Source organism: Mirounga leonina, unplaced genomic scaffold (genome assembly GCF_011800145.1).
Source record: "Mirounga leonina isolate KUSES-001 unplaced genomic scaffold, KU_Mleo_1.0 Mir_94, whole genome shotgun sequence".
Classification (NCBI taxonomy): domain Eukaryota; kingdom Metazoa; phylum Chordata; class Mammalia; order Carnivora; family Phocidae; genus Mirounga; species Mirounga leonina.
In genome coordinates this window covers 17,399,198-17,424,025 of record NW_023270855.1, presented here as the reverse complement: position 1 = coordinate 17,424,025, position 24,828 = coordinate 17,399,198, and the positions used below count along the sequence as shown (strand labels likewise).

General features: G+C 37.7%; 1 protein-coding gene across 1 annotated transcript in view; it reads left to right on the top strand.

Moving 5' to 3' along the window:
- Nucleotides 1-24,828, top strand: part of CHL1 (cell adhesion molecule L1 like) — a 211,344-nt gene that overhangs the window by 27,086 nt on the left and 159,430 nt on the right. Inside the window, exon 2 of the mRNA XM_034996571.1 lies at nt 19,302-19,381. The gene's annotated coding sequence lies outside the window, so the exon portion shown is untranslated. The remainder of the gene's footprint in view (nt 1-19,301; nt 19,382-24,828) is intronic.

Here is a 24,828-nt window from a genome sequence, read left to right as displayed (position 1 = left end):
TCTTTCTTTCTTTCTTTCTTTCTTTCTTTCTTTCTTTCTTTCTTTCTCTTTTTTTTTTTTTTTAAGATTTTATTAATTTGACAGAGAGAGACACAGCAAGAGAGGGAACACAAGTAGGGAGAGTGGGAGAGGGAGAAGCAGGCTACCTGCTGAGCAGGGAGCCCGATGCTGGGCTGGATCCCAGGACCCTGGGATCATGATGTGAGCCCAAGGCAGACGCTTGATGACTGAGCCACCCAGGCACCCCAGCAATTCAGTTTCTTATGCCCATGCACCTACTGATAGTCCCACACTCACACAAACATACATACTCACCACCACCATTGTCTAGGAACTTAACAGTGATTGTGCTTCTCTAGGTTTCTAAAATCAAGAGAGTGATTGTGAAATAGGTAATGAAGGAGATAATTAGTACTCTTCTGCCTTTTCTTAAAGTGGAAATATTTCTATGACTGTTAGAGAAAAAAATTACCTTATATTTTTTATCTTTCCCGTCATTTTCCAAAATGCTTCCTCCTCTCCCCAATGTTTAGTAGACAATCCACTACAAGTAGATACTTTCTGATAGACTACACATAGGAGAGTTTTGAAAACATAACAAGAAGGGTGTCTTAGTCCTTGTCAAAATATTTTCATGTTGAAACCAGGGAAAATTTTGGGTGAAAGCTGAAATGCATGTTAGTTTAATTCATGCCTATTATTTCAGGTAAATAATTTCACCAGGAGTTCTTCATTGGTAAAATCAGTGTTTATGTCATGTAAGAAAGTAGCAGGTAGTTATTACCAGGGTTGAAAATGTATAAATGTTATCCACCTCCTCCCACCCATGTCTTACTTTTACTTTAATAACCACCACCTATGAATGCCCATCTATTAAAACTAAGCAGGAAGTTGTCTTGTAAATCATTTTTAAAAATATTTTTCTGCTTCACTTTTTATAGAAAATATATGAGAAGAAACATGGGAAGACAGGAAATGATCTCTTAGTCCCATAAAGGTAGACCTGAAGTTGGGGCCTAGACTAGCATTGTGTATTTGTGCAACACTAAGCGATGCTCCTTAGGACTGATGGGGAGAATATTATGCTTCTGAGCTAAATGAGAAAAACAAACAAAAACCCTGTCTTTTCTCTAGCATTCTTAATTGCTTTCTATGGAAATAAGGGCTAAAAGGTTCATAACACTTTGAAATACAGTAGGTGATATATGTTTGGAGAGAGGAAACAAAAGGCATAGAATAGAAATCAAAAGCTTTCAGAAATAGAGCAAATTCTGGAGAAAATAGCATGTGTGGACACCAACTACAGTTTTAGTGCGGGAGAGTTACAGCAGAAATGTCGGCTTTTTTTAGTGCTTAGGGGTTTTCCAGCCTTTTAGACAAATTGCTCTCCTCTGTGCATCTACATTGTTTTCTCCTCTGGGATCTTCTTTTTTGTCTCACTTCTCTTTTTACTATCTGTCCCCTCCTGGAGATACCTGCACTCATTACTTTGGGTCTCCCATTAGTGATTTTGTTACAGTATCTGCAGTCTGCTATGATTTGCTTCCAGCAGTGAGCCAACAGGAAGGGAAGCAGCCCAGTGCTCTTCAGGAGAGGTTATTGGTTCAGGCTGAGCTCCTTCAGCAATTCACACTGGCTCAAGGAAGATGAGTGACAGGACTTCTCATTTTCTCTCTTACATTTATCACAGCTAATGCCCTGATGTATCTATCCATCTACCAGCTGATAGATGGATCCATCCATGCACCTATTTATTTTGGCATACAGCTTTGCAGTTGAGACAAACAATACCTGAATGGATTTGATCTATCACAAGACTGCTGTTGAGATTAAAGAATCAGGATTCAGAAGAAGTTGAGACCAAGTTTAATGATGTTTTTGGAATGTGTGGTTTTAATAATGATATGTTTTCTTCAAGGGAATTTCAATTCAGTTAAGTATGTAATGAAAACACAGGGGAGTGTTTGAAGAATCATTTAGTCTCTGTCCAGGTGGCATGCTTTTGGATGGAATTACATACAATTTAAGAATTGAAAAAAAAAAAAAAAGGCCCTTATAGGATTACCCCAATCATATAGTGATTGGGGTAATCCTATATATAATCCTATATATTGTAGTTAAAAAGAGCTGGTAAGGGGGGAGGGCAGAGGAAGAGGGAGAGAGAATCTTAAGCAGTATCCACGCTCAGCGCTTAGCCCATCACGGGGCTTGATCTCATGTCCCTGAGATCATGACCTGAACTGAAATCAAGAGTTAGGCGCTTAACCAACTGAGCCACGCAGGCGCCCCGCCAGAAAAATATTTAAACCGTGTTTCTGCTTAAACTGTGCAAAAATGTCTATTTAGGTGTTAAATATTAAGTGGGATACCTACACATGACTAAGACATTTTTATATATACTCAGTTATGCATGTGTAATAGGGACAGTATTTTTAAAATGATCATACCTAAATAGTCACTTTATTTCTATTTATTTTTTGTAGTGGAATTAAGCAGATTATAATTTTCATAGACTGAATGCACATGGGACTCCATATCTTCGCATAGTAAGTATATTGGTGGTAATACAATTTTAGAATGGCTCATTAGCCCTTGTGAGGTCCAGTGACATAGGATAGCAATAGATTGCTATCAAAGCCAAGAAGAAGGAGCGCCTGGGTGGCTCAGTTGGTTAAGCGACTGCCTTTGGCTCAGGTCATGATCCTGGAGTCCCTGGATCGAGTCCCGCCTCGGGCTCCCTGCTCAACAGGGAGTCTGCTTCTCCCTCTGACCCTAACCCCTCTCATGTGCTCTCTCTCATTCTCTCTCTCTCAAATAAATAAAGAAAATCTTTAAAAAAAAAAAAAGCCAAGAAGAAGATAAGGCAGCATCTTTTTCATGTAGAGCTCTAAATCCTCTATTGCTTTGAAATCACCTCGGTAGTATATTTTAAACTCAAGATAAGCTGTGTTTCTGGTTCCTGATGATTGTTTTAATGGTGGATTTGACCATATGTATATCAGATATGGAAAGTAATGTCCATTAAATGAGGTAAAAATGTTCTTTTAGAGAGAAAAAAAGTGATTTAAATTTTTAGATTCTCATGGGACCTCATTAAAGTTCTCTTTCTTTAAATAGATTGTGCAGCCTAATAGTTATCAGGAATCCTGCAGTGCACATGGCTGATAGGTTAGTTTACACAGGATTAATTGTGTACTTTTGCAGGCAACCAGCACAGTGAACATTGATTTTTGCATTAGCCCCGTGTGTTGTTTGTAAGAGAGATTCTGCTTTCTATTTTAAGGTGGTGTAACATTTCACTTTTTATTAATTACAATTTCTCCCAACATGTTTTATGCCTGACATAATTTATTATAAGTTTTTCCTAATGTTTTTTTTCTAATTGCTATGTCCTTCGGAAACTTCATTAATTTTGAGCACTGATGTGTAAAAAAGTGACAGGAGAAAATGCCTTTCACAAAACATTCTCTGACTGGCCGGTTTCCCCATGCCTCCATCGATAAGTTGCCCAAATCTTTTCTTAGAATACAGAAGCAATGCAGTTGCATCTACTCCAGCTATACTGTGAATAATTAATGCAAGAAATAACCTGAGAATATTGCATTTCTTAAAGCCAAAAATGTGAATGTCCAAAGGAGAGCAAGCTACTCAGAACAGAGTCTAGTTTCTAGACTATGTAAATCTCTAGAGCCTCATATTTCCTGAAATAATGTCCATATGGAAGGAATAGAGAAAAGGGTTTTTTGCTTGAATTTTCCAGATAATTAGTTCAGCTCTCAACTACTACAGTGTGTCCACTCTCTGTGGGTATAAAATGCCTATTGGGATTTCAGTGGGATCATTATAGCTGGGTTCAGAATATACTTTGTTATATTCTATGTGCTTTTGAGAAAACAGAAAATGATGTTGATTGCATGCAATTTAGGCCTAATCTTTACACTTTTCTTGTCTTGAACTTGCAAATCAATTACTTGCCTGTGTCCCTCTTACTTCCCCCATTTGAGGCTCCATTAGGTAAAATTTTCCTCCCTTCATATCATTGTGGTTCTTCCAGTAAAAGGAGTTGACCACCTCTTAGTTTTTGCTGCTTTTGTTTTGTTTTGCTTTGCTTTAAGTGGATCCTCCCTCACCCTTTTCCCCCACCATGAGTGTCTGCAGCATTTTAAAGAGCCAATAAGGAGCTGTACAAAGTGAGTATTTAAAATGTGTGCTGAGTGACCAACTGGCCCCTCCTGGAAGAACCCTCTTAAACACTTGGTTACCACAACTTCAAAAAGGAGCTTGCTTCTGAAGGATCAAAGGATCTCTTGTATAAAAATTTGGAGCATTCATGATAAAATGAAGAGAATAACATGTCTTTTAAGCTCCTGTATGACGCCTGGATTATGTGGAGAGACTAAGGAAGTGGTGGTTCTCTCAGGCTTTTGTGTCATGTTAAACAGAAATAGATGAAAGCAAAAGCTTAAAACTGACAAAATCCCAAGTAGGGAAGCTCTGGTCCACAGCTCATTCACTGGGTCATAACAAACCACCAACTGATGATTTGAAGAAAAAAAAAAAAAAAAAAAGGAAAGAAAAAAGAAAAGCCAAGCAAGGAAGAAGAGATTTCCTTTCATAGTGAAGGACTAAATTTGTTTTGTGTCATTTTAAACTGCGCACCTTCACAAAGTATGTACACCACTTGTTTTTCTGATATAGAAATTGGGTCATGACATTGTTGAGAAAGGACTGGAATTGGAATCCCAATACTGGGTTTTACACTTGACCTTTGTCACTTGCTACCTGTGATATTAAAGAAGTAACTTAACCCTCTGCATTTCATTTTTCCTCATTTTTAAATGAATCTAACAAATTAACACAAACTTGTTTTAAGGGATTAAATGAAAAAAAAATCTTTGTGAGAGTGTTATAAAATGTAAGGTTTTATATTGTTATAATATAGGTAGTTTGCAATAAAATTTGATTAAACAATTACAACAGATTTTCGTTCTCTGTTTTGAGGCCGAATATTTACTTTTTACATTGAACTTTGTCTTGAGTAGTTTGCATAATTTTTGAAATCACTGGAATTGTGTTCAATACAGTGTATGCATGAACATATGTGTATGCTTCTGGAGAGAGTCCTTAGCTTTCTGCAGATTTTCAAATGCATCTGTGACCTTCATGGAGTTAAGAACCTCTTAACTAGATAAATCATCACCAATTTCCATTTCACATTAATTGGTAGTACTGGTACTATAGAACTGGGTACCTGAAGAGTGAGTTTAATATATTGGTTTATATTTACTAAGAGTTTTTGTCTAATGGAAATTCTACTGGGGGAGAATATCAGTGCAGATTGGAGATCTGAATAACTTTCCCCAGTATTTCTTAAAAAAAATTTTTTTTTGGTTACTTCCCATAATTATGGCAGGTTCTTTTCTTTCTTTCTTTCCTCACCACCAAAATTACCACCACCATCTATTCCTCTTTTGCTTGAAATATGTAGATAATTACAGATGCACAATTTTATGGAAAACTAAAACAGACCTGGCCCACAGGTGAACTTCCACATTTTGTAAAATAGGACTGCATTAAATATAGTATTTTTCTAAACGTTGTCTTTTAATATCTAAAAATGTTTATCTTAATTGCAATTTTCAACTGACAGTGTATCTCTAGATTTTATTTCTTACTCTCTATCACCCCAAATGTATCTCACTGTAAATGTGTTGGTGTGATCCTCAACTATACTTCCAACTTACCTAGCCCAGTACCAATTTTGTTGTAATAGATGCTTTTCAAAGTATCCCTAATGATATTCTACTTTTAACATTGTCAAAAATCTTTGGATCACCTTATATTTCTGATTGATTTGCTGATCACTTTTTGGTTGGAGTGAAAGACATGGTAACCCCTACTGGTTGACTACAATGTTATGCTTAGAATTCATTTATTCATCTCTTTCACTGAGAGTAGTTTCGCATCTACCATGTATTGAACTCATTGTGGAGGCACTGGGGAATCATGGTCTTGGCCCACATACGTTCAGGTTGTTTCAAATTATTAATTTGGTCTCTTGAGTAACACCGTTATGTTTGCTTATCATTCTGCTTGCACACAGTTTCCTGGAGCTCTTCATATATAGTCATTTTTATTTGATCCACATTAAAGTTATTTTGAGAATTGTCATTGAATTTGTATATTCTGTTCTGCATTATAATTAATAGGAATTATCATTTTATTATGATGAATTAGAGGTTAAATAGTCTACTTAGACTATTTAGACTATTACACTCTAAATGTCTAAGTGCCCTTCAGTTTTTAGACATCTTATGACATCTCTTTGTAGCAGTTTTTAAAGTTTATTATTTTTTTATTTTTTATTTTTTTATTTATTTGAGTGAGAGAGAATGAGAGATAGCACGAGAGGTAAGAGGGTTAGAGGGAGAAGCAGACTCCCTGCTGAGCAGGGAGCCTGATGTGGGACTCGATCCCAGGACTCCAGGATCATGACCTGAGCCGAAGGCAGTCGCTTAACCAACTGAGCCACCCAGGCGCCCTAAAGTTTATTTATTTTTTAATCATTTCTACACCCAATGTGGGGCTCGAACTCACAACCCTGAGATCAAGAATTGCATACTCTTCCAAATGAGGCGCCAGATGCCTTTAGATTGGCTGCTCTGCTGATTAGCTATTTACTTTCACAGTTTTATAAGTTAGGTTTTGCTCTTATTTTTTACACAACAAACTTTCCATTTGCTATTGAGTATATATAAAATAATAATTATGTTATGTTAGACTATCTATTTTTAATTGAAACATCGTTTTTTCTTAGCTTTATTGCGGTATAACTGACACATAAAAATTGTGTATATTTAAAGTGTGCAGGGACACCTGGGTGGCAGTCAGTTAAGCATCTGCCTTCAGCTCAGGTCATGAACCCAGAGTCCTGGAATCAAATCCCGCATGGGGCTCCTTGCTCAGTGGGAGCACGTGGGCTCCCACTCTCTGCTTGGGCTCACGCTCTCTCTCTCTCTCTCTCTCTTCTCTGACAAATAAATAAATAAAATCTTTAAAAAAAAATAAAGTGTGCAACATGATTTTATATACATATACACTGCCAAATGATTACCACAATTAAGCTAATGAACACATCCACCACCTCATATAGTTACCTTGTGTGTGTGTGGGGGGGGTGGTATTTAGGATCTACTCTCTTAGCAAATTTCAAGTACACAATAAAGTATTATTAACTCTAGTCACCCTGCTGTCCATTAGCTCCCCAGAACTTAATCATTTTATAACTGAAAATTTGTACCCTTTGACTAACCCCTACCCAAGTCCCTGGCAGCCAGCACTCTGTGCTTCTATAAGCTTGACTTTTTCAGATTACACACACATAAATGAGATCATACAGTATTTTTCCTTTAGTGTCTGACTTATTTCAATAGCATAATGTCCTCTGGGTTTATCCATGTTGTTGCAAATGGCAGGACTTCCTTCTTTTTTATGGCTGAATCATATTTCAGTGTGTGTATGTGTGTGTGTGTCACTATTTCTTTATCCATTCATCCATCAGCAGACACCTAAGTTGTTTATAGGTTGGTTATTGTGAATAATGCCTCAGTTAACACAGGAATGTACATATTGCTTTGGCATACTGACTTCATTGACATTATCTCTGTTACGTGGTTTATCATTTATAAAATCTTATTTCCACTCAGGGTGGTGAGGCAGATTTTTGTTGGCTCCAATTTAAAAAAAGGAGGATGAAGAAGATCATGGTGGTTGTGACCTACTTAAGGGTACAGGTAATGAGTATCTATACCCTTGCTGTTTGTTGTGGCTGTTTGTGTTCCCCATCATTTAACTTTACATCATATCTAGAATTTTCTAAGCTGCTTTGCTCCCTTCTCTGCTCAAAGACCTTCTCTGAAAGGAACCAAGGAGCACTTAAAATTCTTCCTCTAAGGTAAGGGCTGAACTCAACATCTTAGACAAAATCAATTCAGTTGCTTCTTTTCTTCCCTTGTTCTTTACTTCCCAATGAATCAAGACATCCAACATCCTTGGAACCTTGAATTTATCTGAGAATACAAAGATATGAACTAGAATAATCATCCTGATACATAAATTTGAACTTGTCATTTTCTACTAAAAACATACAATGGTCTTCTGTTCCAAGATGAAGTTTAATTATCTAAGCATGACACCCAGGGCTCTTCACACCTTCACTGCAATCCAGCTTTCCAGCATCACATCTATTTTATCTACTCTTTGCCCTAGTCTTCAGCCTCTCAAACTTCATCTGTCTTGTTGACTATGCCCTGATTTCCTAGGCTTCTTAGTTTCCTCTCCTGCTATCCCGTAGCCAGCACCACCCCCACCCGAATGCCATTCTTTTCTTTATAGCTTCATAAACTGAGCCATTTACTTACCTAGCTCAAATGACTATGCAGCTTTGGAGGGAAAAAAAAAAAAGTTTTGATTTCCTCTCTTGTTTATTTTGATACAAAAGATAATTCATGATCATTAAAAAAGTATTTATTAAATTAGATCATCTTCAATCTCTCCTCGTCTCTTCCAGTGTTACTTCCCATGAAGCTATAGAATCATACCTTTTTTTTTTTTTTTGGCAAAATTGAACTCATACTTCATATGAAATTTTGTAGTGCTTTATTTCATCTAATTTTATAACGTAAGAAATTTCTCTCAGCATTCAATATTCTTTGGAAACACATTTTTTTAAAACTACAAAGTTGTCTAATACACGGTCTATTCTAGGTACTTATTATTTCTCTATTACTGAGCATTTAGGTTGTTACCAAAATTTTATTGTTATAAATTACACTGACTAAATACGATTTTACATTAATGTTTGAACATATATCAGTGTGTTTAAACTCAAGCTAGTTTTCTATTTATGCGAAGATTGGCTTAAGCTAAAGAACATAAAATGGTGTGTTAGATTATTCTATAAGGTAAAGTGTTTATAATGTTAATGTAGAGATACACAGAATATTTTTTACATATTTGTATGTATATATACATCTGTGTATGTGTATAGCATTAGTTGAATATTGATATATTAACTGGGAAAGGAAATGCACTTAGTAGTTTTTACCTTTGACAGATGATTTTATTATATATATATGCATATGTATATGTGCATATATTTACATATACAGATATATTCACATACATATGTGTATATGTATGTGTATACATAACTATTTGTATTTTACCAGATCTCTACAGTGGACATTTAATACTCATAATAAAGCAAAAAAAAAAAAGAAAAAGAGACTTCAGCTGCAGCAACTTCTTCCTAGAAACATCGCCAAAGGCAAGGGAAGCAAGGGCAAAAATGAACTATTGGGACTTGATCAAGATAAAAAGCTTTTGCAAAGCAAAGGAAACAGTCAACGAAACCAAAAGACAACCAACAGAATGGGAGAAGATATTTGCAAATGGCATATCAGATAAAGGGCTAGTATCCAAAATCTATAAAGAACTTATTAAACTTAACACCCAAAGAACAAATGATCCAATCAAGAAATGGGCAGAAGACATGAACAGACATTTTTCCAAAGAAGACATCCAAATGGCCAACAGACACATGAAAAAGTGCTCAATATCGCTCGGCATCAGGGAAATCCAAATCAAAACCTCAATGAGATACCACCTCACACCAGTCAGAATGGCTAAAATTAACAAGTCAGGAAATGACAGATGTTGGCAGGGATGCGGAGAAAGGGGAACCCTCCTACACTGTTGCTGGGAATGCAAGCTGGTGCAGCCACTCTGGAAAACAGTATGGAGGTTCCTCAAAAAGTTGAAAATAGAGCTACCATACAATCCAGCAATTGTACTACTGGGTATTTACCCCAAAGATACAAAAGTAGGGATCTGAAAGGGTTTGTGCACCCCAATGTTTATAGCAGCAATGTCCACAATAGCCAAACTGTGGAAAGAGCCAAGATGTGCATCAACAGATTAATGGATAAAGAAGATGTGGTATATAGATATATATACAATGGAATATTATGCAGCCATCAAAAGGAATGAGATCTTGCCATTTGCAACGACGTGGATGGAACTGGAGGGTATTATGCTGAGCGAAATAAGTCAAACAGAGAAAGACATGTATCATATGACCTCACTGATATGAGGAATTCTTAATCTCAGGAAACAAACTGAGGGTTGCTCGAGTGGGGGGTGGGGTGGGAGGGATGTGGTGACTGGGTGATGGACACTGGGGAGGGTGTGTGCTCTGGTAAGCGCTGTGAATTGTGCGAGACTGTTGAATCTCAGATTTGTACCTCTGAAACAAATAATGCAATATATGTTAAGAAAAAAAAAAAAAGAAGAAGATAGCAGGAGGGGAAGAATGAAGGGGGAGAAATCGGAGGGGTAGACGAACCATGAGAGACGATGGACTCTGAAAAACAAACTGAGGGTTCTAGAGGGGAGGGCTGTGGGAGGATGGGTTAGCCTGGTGATGGGTATTAAAGAGGGCATGTTCTGCATGGAGCACTGGGTGTTATGCACAAACAATGAATCATGGAACACTACATCTAAAACTAATGATGTAATGTATGGAGATTAACATAACAATAAAAAATTTTTTTAAAAAAAGAAAAAACCAAAACCAAAAATATAACCCACAAGTTATCCACCTTAACCAATTGCCATCTCCTTCAAAGCCTTTCTAACATGACATCATAGGTAAAAAAAAAGAGTTCCTCATGGGTGGAATAGTAAAACCACTTGAAAATTATTTGTCTCCGAAGGTTCACTGTGGTATGAGACAATCACCACCACAGTATTGTTACTGTAGCTATCAATACTAAAATACAGACAGGACTGAAAAATATTGGGAATGTGGACAGAGTACTGAAACTTAATCTTCTCTTGAGGAAGAGTTAGAGAGCGTAGCCCTAGGTGTGCTTTGGGGAAGATGAGAGGGAAGCAGAGGTCCTAAGGTCCATAGGCCAATGGAGCAACAACAGTGGAGGCTGGTCAGGGGTTGAAAGCTGTTTGAGCAAATACTCTGACCAAAGCAGCAGGTGGAATGGCTCAAGCAGGAAATTGGGAATAATATCCTGGGATTGGATTTGTTTAGACAAGTTCTTATTTCAGGGACATAGGGCTCTCCATTCATGGGCAGGCCTTTGCCACAGTGCCAGACATAGAGTAGTCAAGTAATAAATACTTGAATGAATGAACAAAGATCCCTTGTACGATGCCTTCAGACAGAAAGTCCTAATAGTGATATTAACTTGTTTTCATACCTAAATGTGCCTGAAAGACTTTCATGCAGTTTTCATATGTACTTTAGTATGACTTTTAATGACTTGGAATTCCATTCTTTAATCGTGATTGAAAATATGTGTGGTCACTAAGTTTGCAGCCCTAAAGAACACGAGTCTGGCTTAAAAATGTTCTGATGCTGTGACAGTGCCTTTGGTAGTATATAAGACTGTCACAATTACAAAGCTGTATCCCAGAGAAATGGTTTTGTAATCCTAGGCAATATGTAAATTCTTCGTGCCTCAGTTGCCTTATCTTTAAAATGAGGAACTTAAAAACAAAAAGTGTCTACCTCATAGCTTGTAAGGATAAAATGAATTCATAAAATAAAAAAGAGAGCAGTGCCTGGCATACAGCAAGCCCCACGTAAATGTATCCTATTATCTCATTACTGAATGAGCCTGACTTTGGTATTAACTTGTCCACAACCACCTGATTTGATCAGGCTTTAATCAAAGGAGAGCTTTGCTTTTCTGATATATGAGATGATCTTCGCATACATTTTGGATCATATACAAAAGCAAAGTGATCCTCAGTCAGTTGTGTTCAGAATTGCAGATTTGCTATGGACATTGGTACTTCCTGGGGAGACAATCTACAGTTGCATTAGAAAGTAATATAAAATCAGAGCTAGATCCTGTTTGAGATCTAAAAGATTATCTATTCAATTTATTCTTAACATAAAACATTGACATTTTTACTTATTACTTTCAAAACCATTTCAAACACGATTTCATTTGATACGGTACAATCAGCAGAATTGAGAAAATGAAGAATGTTCCTGCCCATCACACAACAAGGTGATAAACGGGATGGGCAGGTCCATAAGAGGGACTCTGGCCTCTGGTAGGTGAGACTTTTACGTTGTATGATTTGGAAAAACAACAGCTTCTCCCTTGTTGTCATAGGGCTCTAGGTCCAAGCTTTGTGATTTGAATAGGTAATGTGGCTGAATCTTGCCCCTCTGGGGTTGTTCTCATTATTCATGGTTGGAAGACCACAGATGGTGCCATGAGGGGCCTGTGCCTTGTAGATGTGGCCTGTGGCCTCAGGACCTACTCTACCACTCTGGTATTCTGCTACAACAAATTCCCTTAAACTCTTTATGAGAAAACTTCCTCTCTGAGAGGAATTCCTGTAGGGGATCAGTCATGTTGATCCTCACCTCTCAGATAGCAACAGAATAAATCCTGTCCACAGTTGATTGCAGAGGAAATGAGGAGTTGCATAATTTTCCCAAGGTGACACAGCTAGGAAGTGGCAGAACTCATTCATTCAAACAAATATTTCTTGATCACCTGCTGTGTGCTACATGCTGGGACTGGCTCAAAACTCCAAAGTTCCTGAGTGTAGTTGGTAGCATTGGTCAGATCCAGTTCCTTCTAGGTCAGCCATCCATAGAGAAGGGAAGGGTTCTTGAGAGGTATATTGGTTCTCTGCAATGTTCTCAAATGGTAAATACTCTTAAAGTAGGGTATAAACCCTGCTTTCTATTAATAAACTGTGAGTGCACTTGCCAAAAATAGCTCTCAACCTTTCTGGAAGCTAGGTACTTCTTTGACATTTATGACCTGTCATGGTAATAGAATTCTGTTGTATATGATTTCCTCTCTATTTCTGAGGGAATCTTTACTCTTTCAAGTTATAAAAGTCCAAGATTATAGAAAACATAATTATATTCACCTCTCCTATATCTTTCAAGATTTTATCCATTTTAATCTATCTGTTCTATGTATTCATCTTTCCACAGTTTCTTTTCTTTTCTTTTTTTTTTTTTAAGATTTTATTTATTTATTTGAGAGAGAGAGAGAGCACAAGACGGGGGAGCGGGAGAGGGAGAAGCAGACTTCCCTGCTGAGCAGGGAGCCCGATGCGGGACTTGATCCAGGGACTCCAGGATCATGACCTGAGCCGAAGGCAGTCGCTTAACCAACTGAGCCACCCAGGCGCCCCCCAGTTTAGATTTCTAATCATTTAATCTTCCCTTGTGTAAAAGTTCATACCCCAGCCTCTCTAATATTATATATAATTTGCCCTTCTCTTTCTTATTCAGCTCCATTATCAGAACAATTTTTCCTATAATCATCTCTTTCAGCTCCATTATCAGAGCAATTTTTCCTGTAGTCATAAGCTTTTTTTTTTTTTTAAAGATTTATTTATTTGAGAGAGAGAGAGCGAGCTGGAGCACATGTGAGCAGGGGAGGGGTAGGGGGAGAGGGAGAATCTCAAGCAGACTCCCTGATTAGCATGGAGCCCAACACAGGACTCCATCCCAGGACCCTGAGATCACTACGTGGGCCAAAATCAAGAGTTGGCCTCTTAACCGACTGAGCCACCCAGGCACCCCTTTCCTGTAATCGTAAACTTTTAAGGCAAAAAGAAACTGTAAAAAATAGTTGTTAGCATTCTCATGTTGTAAATGAGGCTACTGAGACCTAACTTGGTTAAGAAACTTGCTGTTAATAAGCATTGTTAATGATAAAGCTAGCAATAAAATTCACATGGTCTTCTGACTTGCCCTAGAGTATTCTTCTATTAGCCTCCTTACAACAGTTGGATGTATGACTTTAAAGAATAGTAGGAGATAGAGAAATGACTGCCATGTAATCCTTTTCACAAACTCAAGGTATATTACATGAATGATGGAATAAGGAAGTCAGGCTAGTGTAGATAAAGCCATGAGCTTCTAGTTACATGGACAGATTCCCATCACGGCTGTGCCACTCACTTTCACCGTGATGTTGTACAGCCTCCCTAATCTATTTGAATTCATTACATCTTCTATAAAATTAGGGTCAGTCATACCTAATTTAGAGGGCACTTGTGAATAACAGATAAATTACTTAGTACAACGTGCAGCACAAAGTATGTCTTCAATTAATGTTAGAAGAAAAATCCCGTATGACCCTTAGGAGGGGGTCAGTAATTGTTTTTGAGTAAACACATGCTGCAACTAGTGATCAGAAATGGGGACTATTTTCTTTCACAGTATTCCTTCAAATGTATTCATAGGAACAAACTCAGTATTTTTCCCCAATTTTTTATTTAAATTCTAGTTAGTTAACATAGAGTGCAAAATTCATCATTTTCATATTTCTTGTATGTGGTTTTGCTTATAAATAATTTCCCAAAGCAACTTTTGGTGTTGATCATAGTTTTCCTAATTCTCATTTTATTGTGCGTCATTTTATGTTAAGCATATTGAAGAATTTCTGTTGTGTGCTCATTTTTATTGTACTACCAGCTTATATTCTAGGGAATATTATTTGCATCATGTATCAGTTTCTTTTTAAAAGAAACTATATTCATTCAAAAAAATCGAATTGAGTATCTTGGTACACATTTTGAGCAAATGGACTTCAGTGATTTGAATCAAGAGCCCATTCCTGCCAGGCAAATGCTAGTTGATGAGAGAAAAAGAGGTGTTTTCAATCCCAACTTTTTAAGAATATTGACCCAAATATTGACAGAAAGCTGAGGTGCTCTCAGTCTGTTTTTAAAATCACTAAAACATCCCCAGTGTTTGAGATTAATTGAGATTAGGTATATTTTTAAAATAAAGTAAAATAAAAACAAAAAAAATAGCCACTCTTGATTCCAAATACATACATACACTGCACACATACACACATGTAAACACACAACACAGACATATAGAATAGGTATTTTCATTCAATGTACATTTATTAAGCAACCAGCATCTGACAATATGACAGTCACTGTTCTTGAGTACTAGGGAGGCAAAAATTAAAGAGGTTTTTTTTTTTTTTTTTCCCCTGGCCTTAAGGAAAACTCACAAGCTTGAAAAACATTATTAAAGAAATCCTCTTCTGTCTTGTGAGAATAAGACCTGTAACTTCACACATGTGGCTTATAGAGCATTTGTCAAGGCTCGGGTGTCACCATTTGGGGTGGTGTGGTTTCGTCCCGTTGGCTGAGTTTCAGTGATATCTGATCAAGTGCTCCTCCCAGCCTCATTGACTGCCTCTGGGTGGTAAAGGGGATCTGTGCTGCCCCTCAGGTTACTGAACACCTTTTAGATCCCAGCCCTGAGCTAAGCATTTTATACAAGTTAGTCCTTATCCTTCACACCTATCCTGCAAGATAGATACCATTATCCCTTATTTACCAATGGGACCATTGGCGTTCCAAAAGGTTATGTCACACGGGGAGTGAGGACACACTTTATTTTCAGCTCCTCTGTCTCTTTTTTCTCTGTGTTACAGTGTCCCTTTGCTAGGCACAGTGGGGGTAAGGTGGTGACTCCTACTCTAACGATGTGTGACATTCACGCCTATGACTGTCAGATTGAGTAACTGTGAGGTACTGCTATTTCTCTGGTATGTGTAGCTTGCAGACATTCAACTACATCCAAAATGTATTTATTAAGCTTCGTTATGGGGCCAGACAGTGACACTGGGGTAACAGTAACAATCGAAATATGCCCTTACTGAACTCAAGATTCACTGTATAAAATACAGAGTGAAACCTAGCAAGAGTATTATGACAGCCATTTGGTCTTTAGTTAATTTTGTCCAGGATGCAGTTGCAATTTACCTATGATATGTTGTAAATTCAGTAAGTAAAGAGAATTCACCTTAAAAATATGCTAGGAATGTGCCATGTAGAAAAGTGATATATTATCTGTAAATAATTCTTAGGCAGCCAACTTTTCCTCCAGGATTGGAAGAGATCTCTTCTTTTGCTAAGCACCCGATGAAGTCATTGGTTTGCTTTTAGGGCCCACATTGTGTGGAAAATACTATTTTCAGATACTAAATAACCAGAGCAGTAAGATGTCCATATTAGGAAGGCCTGACGACCTGAGTTTACCTGATTCAAAGCTGCTGCCACAGGTATGATGTTCACTGAGTGGACCAGCCTCATCCACCTTTCCACCTTTAATGCCTTTTGCTTTGGAGGAAGTTCCATTTCTCCCTCTAGCGCGCTTTCTCTCTCTTTCCGTGTTTTGTTCCCTTAAGTGAGTACAGTTTAATTTGATGTACCTAAACTATGTATTTATATATTTTTTTCACTCAAGCTTTTATCTTTCCCCAGTAAAAACCAACCAAAGGCCCATTTTGCTTTAATATACTTCAGGATTCTTTAGATTTTCCCATCAGTTTTTCTATTTATTCCCCTCTTTGCATTTGGTAGGTATATTTATTTAAATCTCTTAAGTAGAGGAAACTTAAGGACTTTGGAAAAAGAAACAACTATTTGCTAAGAATAGAAAATAAGATATTGGTATCTATATCAATGATGGTGGGAGAAAGGATAAAGTCTTGTAGATTAAATAAATTCAAAGAATTATATATCCTGATAAATATCATAAAAGTAAAATGAGAAAGACATTTTCTTGGACTACAGTATTGTTGTGTGTGTGTGTGCATACCCTTATCATTAAAAATGTTTGAGCCTCTATGTCCAATATATGCTTATCTGAGTTGTCCAGTTACATAGTGTGCTAAATATTACTGTAAGAAAACAGAAAAGGAAACGAGAATTAGAAAGAATGAGATAAAATGATTTTAAAATAGCATGTATACTCACATATGTATATATAGATATTTTAATATCAACATAAAGGTTTTAATATGTGTTATAATTTCAAATACATATATAATTGTTGCATTCTAAAGGATTGTCTGTGTACCCCATTTTGGAGCTCATATACCTACAACATGAAGTAATGAAAGACCTAATAAGAGATAATCCTTTATATTCACCAACGCCACACACACACACACACACACACACAAACACACACATGGTGACTGGATTAGTTGCAAAGAACTTCTATCCATGATTAACGGCAATGGTTTCTCAACCCAAGTTGAATGAAGCAGATGAGAGCTCAGCAGGCATATGCTGCTGCTATGAGCATACAAATAAGTTTGATCAGTAGCTACAGTCTTCATGCCTAATGCCAAACAATAGTCTTGAAAATGCTAAGCAAGAGTGTGGATAATTCAACACGGGCACTGATCCCTGTTGTCATGGGTGTCCCTGAGAGTGTTAAGAAGGTGGGAGCCATTGGGAAGAGCCCCTTGTAGTAGCTATATGACATGGATGGGTTTTGGAAAGATGTCTCAGGGAGATTTAATATTAGAACTATAAAAGTGGCTCCCTGGTTGTAGAATATACCTGATTTGTGACATTCTTTATCACTGGGATAGATCGAGGACATCCTATATCACATCATTTAAGTTCAGCCTCATTCAATGGGGCAGGACATCAGCAGATCCCGTTTGGAATCAACATGTGCAAATATTTCATTTCTTCTTTTCCCTGTTGAATGACTTGTAACACATAGAAGATGCTGGACGCACCAAAATGATGGCGATTTTCTGTGCTCCTCTAGTTAGGTCAAACTCTTCTATTAGCCTGTAGAACTCAATAAACACAGTAATTCTCTAGCAATGTGTGCCATAGACCCATGGACGAGGAGCCATATTAAATGTTGTTCTATGCATTGTTAGTCTTCCATAAACAATTCTGTGTGTTATAATAATGCAAATAATGGGCGCCTGGGTGGCTCAGTTGGTTAAGCGACTGCCTTCAGCTCAGGTCATGATCCTGGAGTCCCGGGATCAAGTCCTGCATCGGGCTCCCTGCTCGGCAGGGAGTCTGCTTCTCCCTCTCCCACTCCCAGTTTGTGTTCCCTCTCTCGCTGTGTCTTTCTCTGTCAAATAAATAAATAAAATCTTAAAAAATAATAATAATAATGCAAATAATAATGGTGTTAGAAGTAGGCCTAAAGGGTTTGAAATGAGGTCACTAAACAAAAGTAGACAGGGCACAGGCTGTGCAGTGTGTCACTTGGTCAATTGGACAGCAGTAGGGACTATTATACTTGCCAGGGTAGAATTTGTTTTTCAGTGTATTGGTGTGAAGTTCTCTGTGAAGGCATTGCAATCTGTTTATAACTTTTTGGCAGCAGCTTTTGAAATAAGGCCAAAGATACTGTCAAATAATGCAAAGAAAGGGAATTGAGTTGCTTGGATATTTTAACCGTTCTTCTCTTTTTGTCAGGCCAAAAATATTGTAGTTTTATAACTATCTTTAATTAGTAATTTCTACCAGAATGAGTTAGAATTACTAGACGGAATTTAGCTCTTCTGAATGATGCTCATTAAGTTATGACAACTGGTATGCAAAACCAGTTCTTTGACTTTTTTGACTATCCTTATGCTCAACAGAAAGTCTTAGCTTTTTAAAGGTATACTCGTGGGACAGCATCTGAAAAAAGGCTCATAAGCAATCTTTTAGGGATTGGAAGCCAAGCCTCAAATTATCTGGGAATTAGCAGTAAAAGGATTGTATGTATTGGTTGAAACACTTCCTTTATCCCTTATGTTGATTTTTAAAAAGATGGGAGCCTTGAAATTAGCACACCTGGGTGAGAGCTGGTCTCTTGAAGGCTTGTGTAATTCATAGAGTTCTGGTCTTGGAGAGTGCTTCCTGAGAGAGCTCTCATCACTTTAGTCTCTACTGTTTTATGTTGACACATTGGTCACAGCCTCAGACAAAAGTAAGTGGCTACTATGAAGAACAGTTCATGGGGGACTGCCAAGTAGAAATTCCTGTATACTGTGGTCTCTTGCAGAATCCTTGAATTTGTGAGAGAAGACATGTCAGTAATTTTTTCAATGAGAAGTATAATTACATGGCTGTTTTCTGCATGTCTGCCCTCTCCGCTTCATTTATTCATAGATAGGAATCTATAGGATGTCTTTTTATAGCAATAGAACAGTGTTATTGTTTAGGCATTTGGGAATTTTTGGGGGAGGAGAGGGAGAGAGAGAATCCTCAAGCAGACTTCCAGCTGAGCACAGACCCCTATGCAGGGCTTCATCCCAGGACCCTGAGATCATGACCTAAGCCAATATCAAGAGTCAGCTACTTAACTGACTGAGCCACCCAGGAGCCCCTAAAAGTGTTTGGGTTTTTTTTTTTTAGATAAAAATTATCTCCATAATTATAATTTCCAAATCTATCTCTAGGTGCTATAAACTGCAAACAATGACTCCATCTTAATACTGCAGACATACCATAGTGAAACTAAGGGGAACTTAACTTCCTGGTAAGAATATTTTTCTTAATCATTTGCCTTATGCAGTTTTGAATGCATTTAATTATTGCAATGCATGGTAGAAGAGTGTAGCCAGAGGGAGTGACACAGGGTATGGGCCAGGTATATAACATGTGAGGGTCGTGGTGGTTGTTGTTACTTTTCATTAAAATGCTGGCTTATTTTTGAAAGGGCAAAATCCTTAATTAAAAGTTATTTTTCTGTGAGCTCACCTCTTGGCATATTTGAAGGTTGAATCCTGGTATTTATCTGAACATCCTTTTTTTATAGAAAATGAATTTCACCATTATGATCTGAGAAGGTCGGCTTCTTAGGAGGCTTGAAGTTTTAGGGGGGAAAACCTGTATTTTCATCAAACAGAGCTCACCCCTTCATGGTCTGGAGGACTTTCAGCTTCAGTAACTGTCCCTTGGATTTGGATCAATGTGAAATCTGACCTGAATCCTCCTTTGGAGTTTTTTCAAGTTCTTTGTGCAGTACCAGGCTGAATTGTAACTAATTTCAGAGAGTTTGGAGGAGTGAGAAAAATCCACTTTCCAGGGCCAGACACACAGGGATGTGGTTATGGGGAAGCTGTTTCAGCCCTTTTATTTATTTTTTTAAAGGTTTTATTTGAGAGAGAGAGAGAGACAGCCAGAGAGGGAACACAAGCAGGGGGGGAGTAGGGGAGAAAGAAGCAGGCTTCCCATGGAGCAAGGAGCCTGATGCGGGGTTTGATCCCAGGACCCTGAGATCATGACCTGAGCCAAAGGCAGATGCTTAATGACTGAGCCACCCAGTTGCCCCTCAGCCCTTTTAAACCTCCGTTTCCTAATTTATAAAATTGAAATAATAATAGTTGTAATTGCCTATAGGTACAGGTTAAGTTGGATTCTTTTGGTAACACTTAGTAGCACTGTGGTTAGTCCATAATATTGTTTGGTAAATGTCAACAATTAGTATCATTATGACTTTTTATTTATTTTTATTTATTTTTAGATTTTATTTATTTATTTGAGAGAGAGAGAATGAGAGAGAGCACATGAGAGGGGGGAGGGTCAGAGGGAGAAGCAGACTCCCTGCCGAGCAGGGAGCCCGATGCGGGACTCGATCCCGGGACTCCAGGATCATGACCTGAGCCGAAGGCAGCCGCTTAACCAACTGAGCCACCCAGGCGCCCTCATTATGACTTTTTAAAGACAAAGTGATTTAAGAAAAAAAAGTAGTGTTTTTCCTCCAGTGATATGAATGAAAGAATAATATTATTCTTACTTTCTCAAGAGCACATTTGATTACCAAAAGACTGTGTACTCCTGAAGAATTAAGATATTATCTGGTGAATGCAGAACCTTTCTATATGCCGGTTGTAAACTAGGATCTTAATAACTATGAAATAATGAAGAAACAGGTGAAAATAATGTGGAAACAGATGAAACACCTTGATTCTGAGTCCTTGTTAGCATACTTACTGCCTGGTAACCAGGAGGGGCTTTCTAAATGAATGGGGGGCTACTCCAGGAATAAGTCTATGAGGAAATTGTATGTGTGTGTGCTTTGAATAAATTTGGTCTCTTTGTCTCATGCACTGGAGTGGTTTTGTCCCTCCACCATATTTAGATCCTTTACCCTGCACAAGGTTTCCGATTCTGTTCAATCTACTGTTCTACTAGATGACTAAAGAGCATTTGCAATATACACTCATATTCTTGAAGAAAACCCTTTCTGAAATCTGATTAATCAAATCCTTTGATGATGATGGGTAATGAGGGGTACATTTGTCATGTTAAAACACTACATGACCTCATCCTAAATAAATTTCTGATTCACAAGAAACCTGGGTAAATATTTCCAGAAATTAAAGGATGAAATGCAACGTCCAGGGTATTAAATTTTTTAAAAGTCGTTATCATACTACTATGAGAAACCTTAATTGTGCTTGTGTCATGATGATGTATTAATAATTGTGTCTTTTGATATTCATGAAAATGGATGCCAACCTGCAAAACAACTGTATACTCAACAATTCACTATTTTATTTTATTTTATTTTTTTATTTATTTTATTTTATTTTATTTTATTTTTTTTTAGAGATTTTATTTATTTATTTGAGACAGAGAGAATGAGAGACAGAGAGCATGAGAGGGAGGAGGGTCAGAGGGAGAAGCAGACTCCCTGCCGAGCAGGGAGCCCGATGCGGGACTCGATCCCGGGACTCCAGGATCATGACCTGAGCCGAAGGCAGTCGCTTAACCAACTGAGCCACCCAGGCGCCCCACTATTTTATTGAAATCTGTTCATTTTCTTGTGTTTTTCTTGATGACTGATCAAATTATTACTTAGTTCTACAAAATCAGTTCTCTTGCCATCAGTTTTCACTGTGGTGCTTGAGAAATTCAGCTTTTGTATCTTCCAGGAAGCGTGTATGGAATCCTAGTCCTTGGATATCACCCCTCCCACCCCCCACACACATTCAAGCATCAATTTTCTTTTGAAAAATTTTCTCCCTTCCAAAGAGGCTCTCAAATTAAAAAAAAAAAAAAAAAAAAGGAGTGAAATGATTCCCAAGGCTCTGATTAGACAGTAATATATATGAATACTAATTTTGCTCTTTTTGCTGTTTTTCAACACCCAGATTTATCTGAACTTGTTCACAGCACAGTCTACAATTTAAGTGTTAGAAATTTTATGAGTTTGAGTTTGTGCATAGCAGATTGATATAAGTTCACCTATACATTTCAGTTGTAATCATATCTATGTATAATCTATCCAAAGATATTACCCATACATCTTAACAGAAGGCTTAAGTAGTTGAATGACAGAGACTATATTTTTGTAACAGAAGGTCACTCAAAAAATATGGGCTTTGTTAAATATGGTGTGTCACCTTGGGTCACCTGCTGAGACTGGTTGATGGTGCTTATCTCTACACACTGCTCTTCCCACTGATTTATGGACTCGGGTGGGGTGGGTTCTATTATATCAGAGACTAGGCTGCATGCCCTAGGAGGTAAGAGAGAGTAGTGTTTTAATTTGTCTTAGCAAAGTGCTATTATGTGAGAGAAGATTATAGCTGCCTCCCCTTGCTGGCCTGTGAAGTTTTCATAAAGGTGTTGATTATTTCGCAGTGACATCCAGATCCACTGTCAGACACCACTCACATGTTTAGTTATGTCAGGGCTTGGCTCCTATACTCTAGAGAGGACAAGATATAACAACCTTTCGTTTTTGAAATGTTCTCAGTGCAATGTGCTGTATTTACTGCATATGGTGATGAATTTTCTGTCAGCTTGACGGGGGCTAAGGGATGCCCAGACAGCTGGTAAAACATTATTTCTGGGTGTGTCTGTGAGTCTGTTTCCGCAGGACATTAACATTTGAATTGTAGACTGAATAAAGAAGATCTCCCTCACCAGTTTGAGTGGGCATCATCCAATTCATTGAGGACCTGAACAGAACAAAAAGGCAGAAGAAGTGTGAGTTTGTTCTCTGTTTGAGCTGGGATACCCATCTTCTGTCCTATCTTGGTTCTTGAGCCTTTGGAATCATACTGAATTGCACCACGGGCTTTGCTTGTTCTCCAGCTTGTAGACAGCAGATCCTGGGATTTCTCAGCTTCCATGTCATGTGAGCCAACTCCTATATATAATAAATTTCTTTATATCTATCTGAATATCCTGTTTGTTGTATTTCTCTGGAGAACCCTATCACCCTGCACAAATGCAACTTACTTGGCTGATCCTACCTCTGTCTTGTTTTAATTGTGTTTGTATGCCCTCAACTCAATTGCAATTAACTGTTTATATATTTGTCTTCTGAATATGTCTTTGAGAGCAATGTCCAGTTCAAATACATATTTGCTTTGTTAACCCTGAGTGTTGAACCTAGCACATACTAGATGCTTTATAAAGATGGGGGCAGAAAGAAGGGAAAGGAAGAATGAAGGGAGGGGAACATTATCCTGATAGATTGTTCCTGGGACACCTTCTTTTTTTTCAATTTCTTTTTTAAAAAATTTTATTTATTTTTTACATTTTATTTTATTTACATTCACTTAATTAACATATATGTATTATTAGTTTCAGAGGTAGAGTCCAGTGATTCACCAGTTGTACATAATACCCAGTGCTCATTTCATCACGTGTCCTCCTTAATGCCCATTACCCAGTTACCCTATTCCCCTACCCCTGTCCCCTCCAGCAACCCTCAGTTTGTTTCTTATAGTTAAGAGTCTCTTAAGGTTTGTCTCCCTCTCTGATTTCATCTTGTTTTATTTTTCCCTCCCTTCCTCTTTGATCCTGTTTTGTTTCTTAAATTCTACATATGAGTGAAATCATATGATAATTATCTTTCTCTGATTGACTTATTTCACTTAGCATAATACCCTCTAGTTCCATCCACGTCATTGCAAATGCCAAGATTTCATTTTTTTTGAAGGCTGAGCAATATTCCATTGTGTGTGTGTGTGTGTGTGTGTGTATACCACTTATATGGTATACCACATATACCACTTCTTTATCCATTCGTCTGTTGATGGACATCTGGGCTCTTTCCATAGTTTGGCTATTGTAGACATTGCTGCTATAAACATTGGGGTGCAGGTGCTCTTTTGGTTCACTACCTTTATATCTTTGGGGTAAATACCTAGTAGTGCAATTGCTGGGTCACAGGGTAGCTCTCTTTTCAACTTTTTGAGGAACCTCCATACTGTTTTCCAGAGTGGCTGCACCGGCTTGCATTCCCACCAGCAGTGTAGGAGGGTTCCCCTTTCTCTGCATCCTCACCAACATTAATTGTTTCCTGTCTTGTTAATTTTAGCCATTCTGACTAGTGTGAGGTGGTATCTCATTGTGGTTTTGATTAGTATTTCCCTGATGCCGAGTGATGTTGAACATTTTTTCATGTGTCTGTTGTCGATTTGGATGTCTTCTTTGGAGAAATGTTTGTCCATGTCTTATGCCCATTTCTTGACTGGATTATTTGCCCTTCGGGTGTTGAGTTTGATAAATTCTTTATAGATTTTGGATACTAACCCTTTATCTGATAACACATTTACAAATATCTTCTCCCATTCTGTTGGTTGTCTGTTGGTTTTGTCGACCGTTTCCTCACTGTGCGAAAGCTTTTTATCTTAATGAAGTCATAATAGCTCATTTTTGCTTTTGTTTCTGTTGCGTCTAGCCAGAAGTTGCTGTGGCTCAGGTCAAAGAGGTTGCTGCCACTTCTAGGATTTTGATGGATTCCTGTCTCATGTTTAGGTCTTTCATCCATTTTGAGTTTATTTCTGTGTATGGTGTAAGAAAATGGTCCAGTTTCATTCTTCTGCATGTGGCTGCCTTGGGCACCTTCTATGCTAAATTCCAGGATTGCTTTTCTAGATTCTGTAATCTAGACAATCTTCTCAGGAGTTTCTAGTCTCAAACTTGGTTTCCGATAAATTTTAATATTCCCTTAACTCTCCT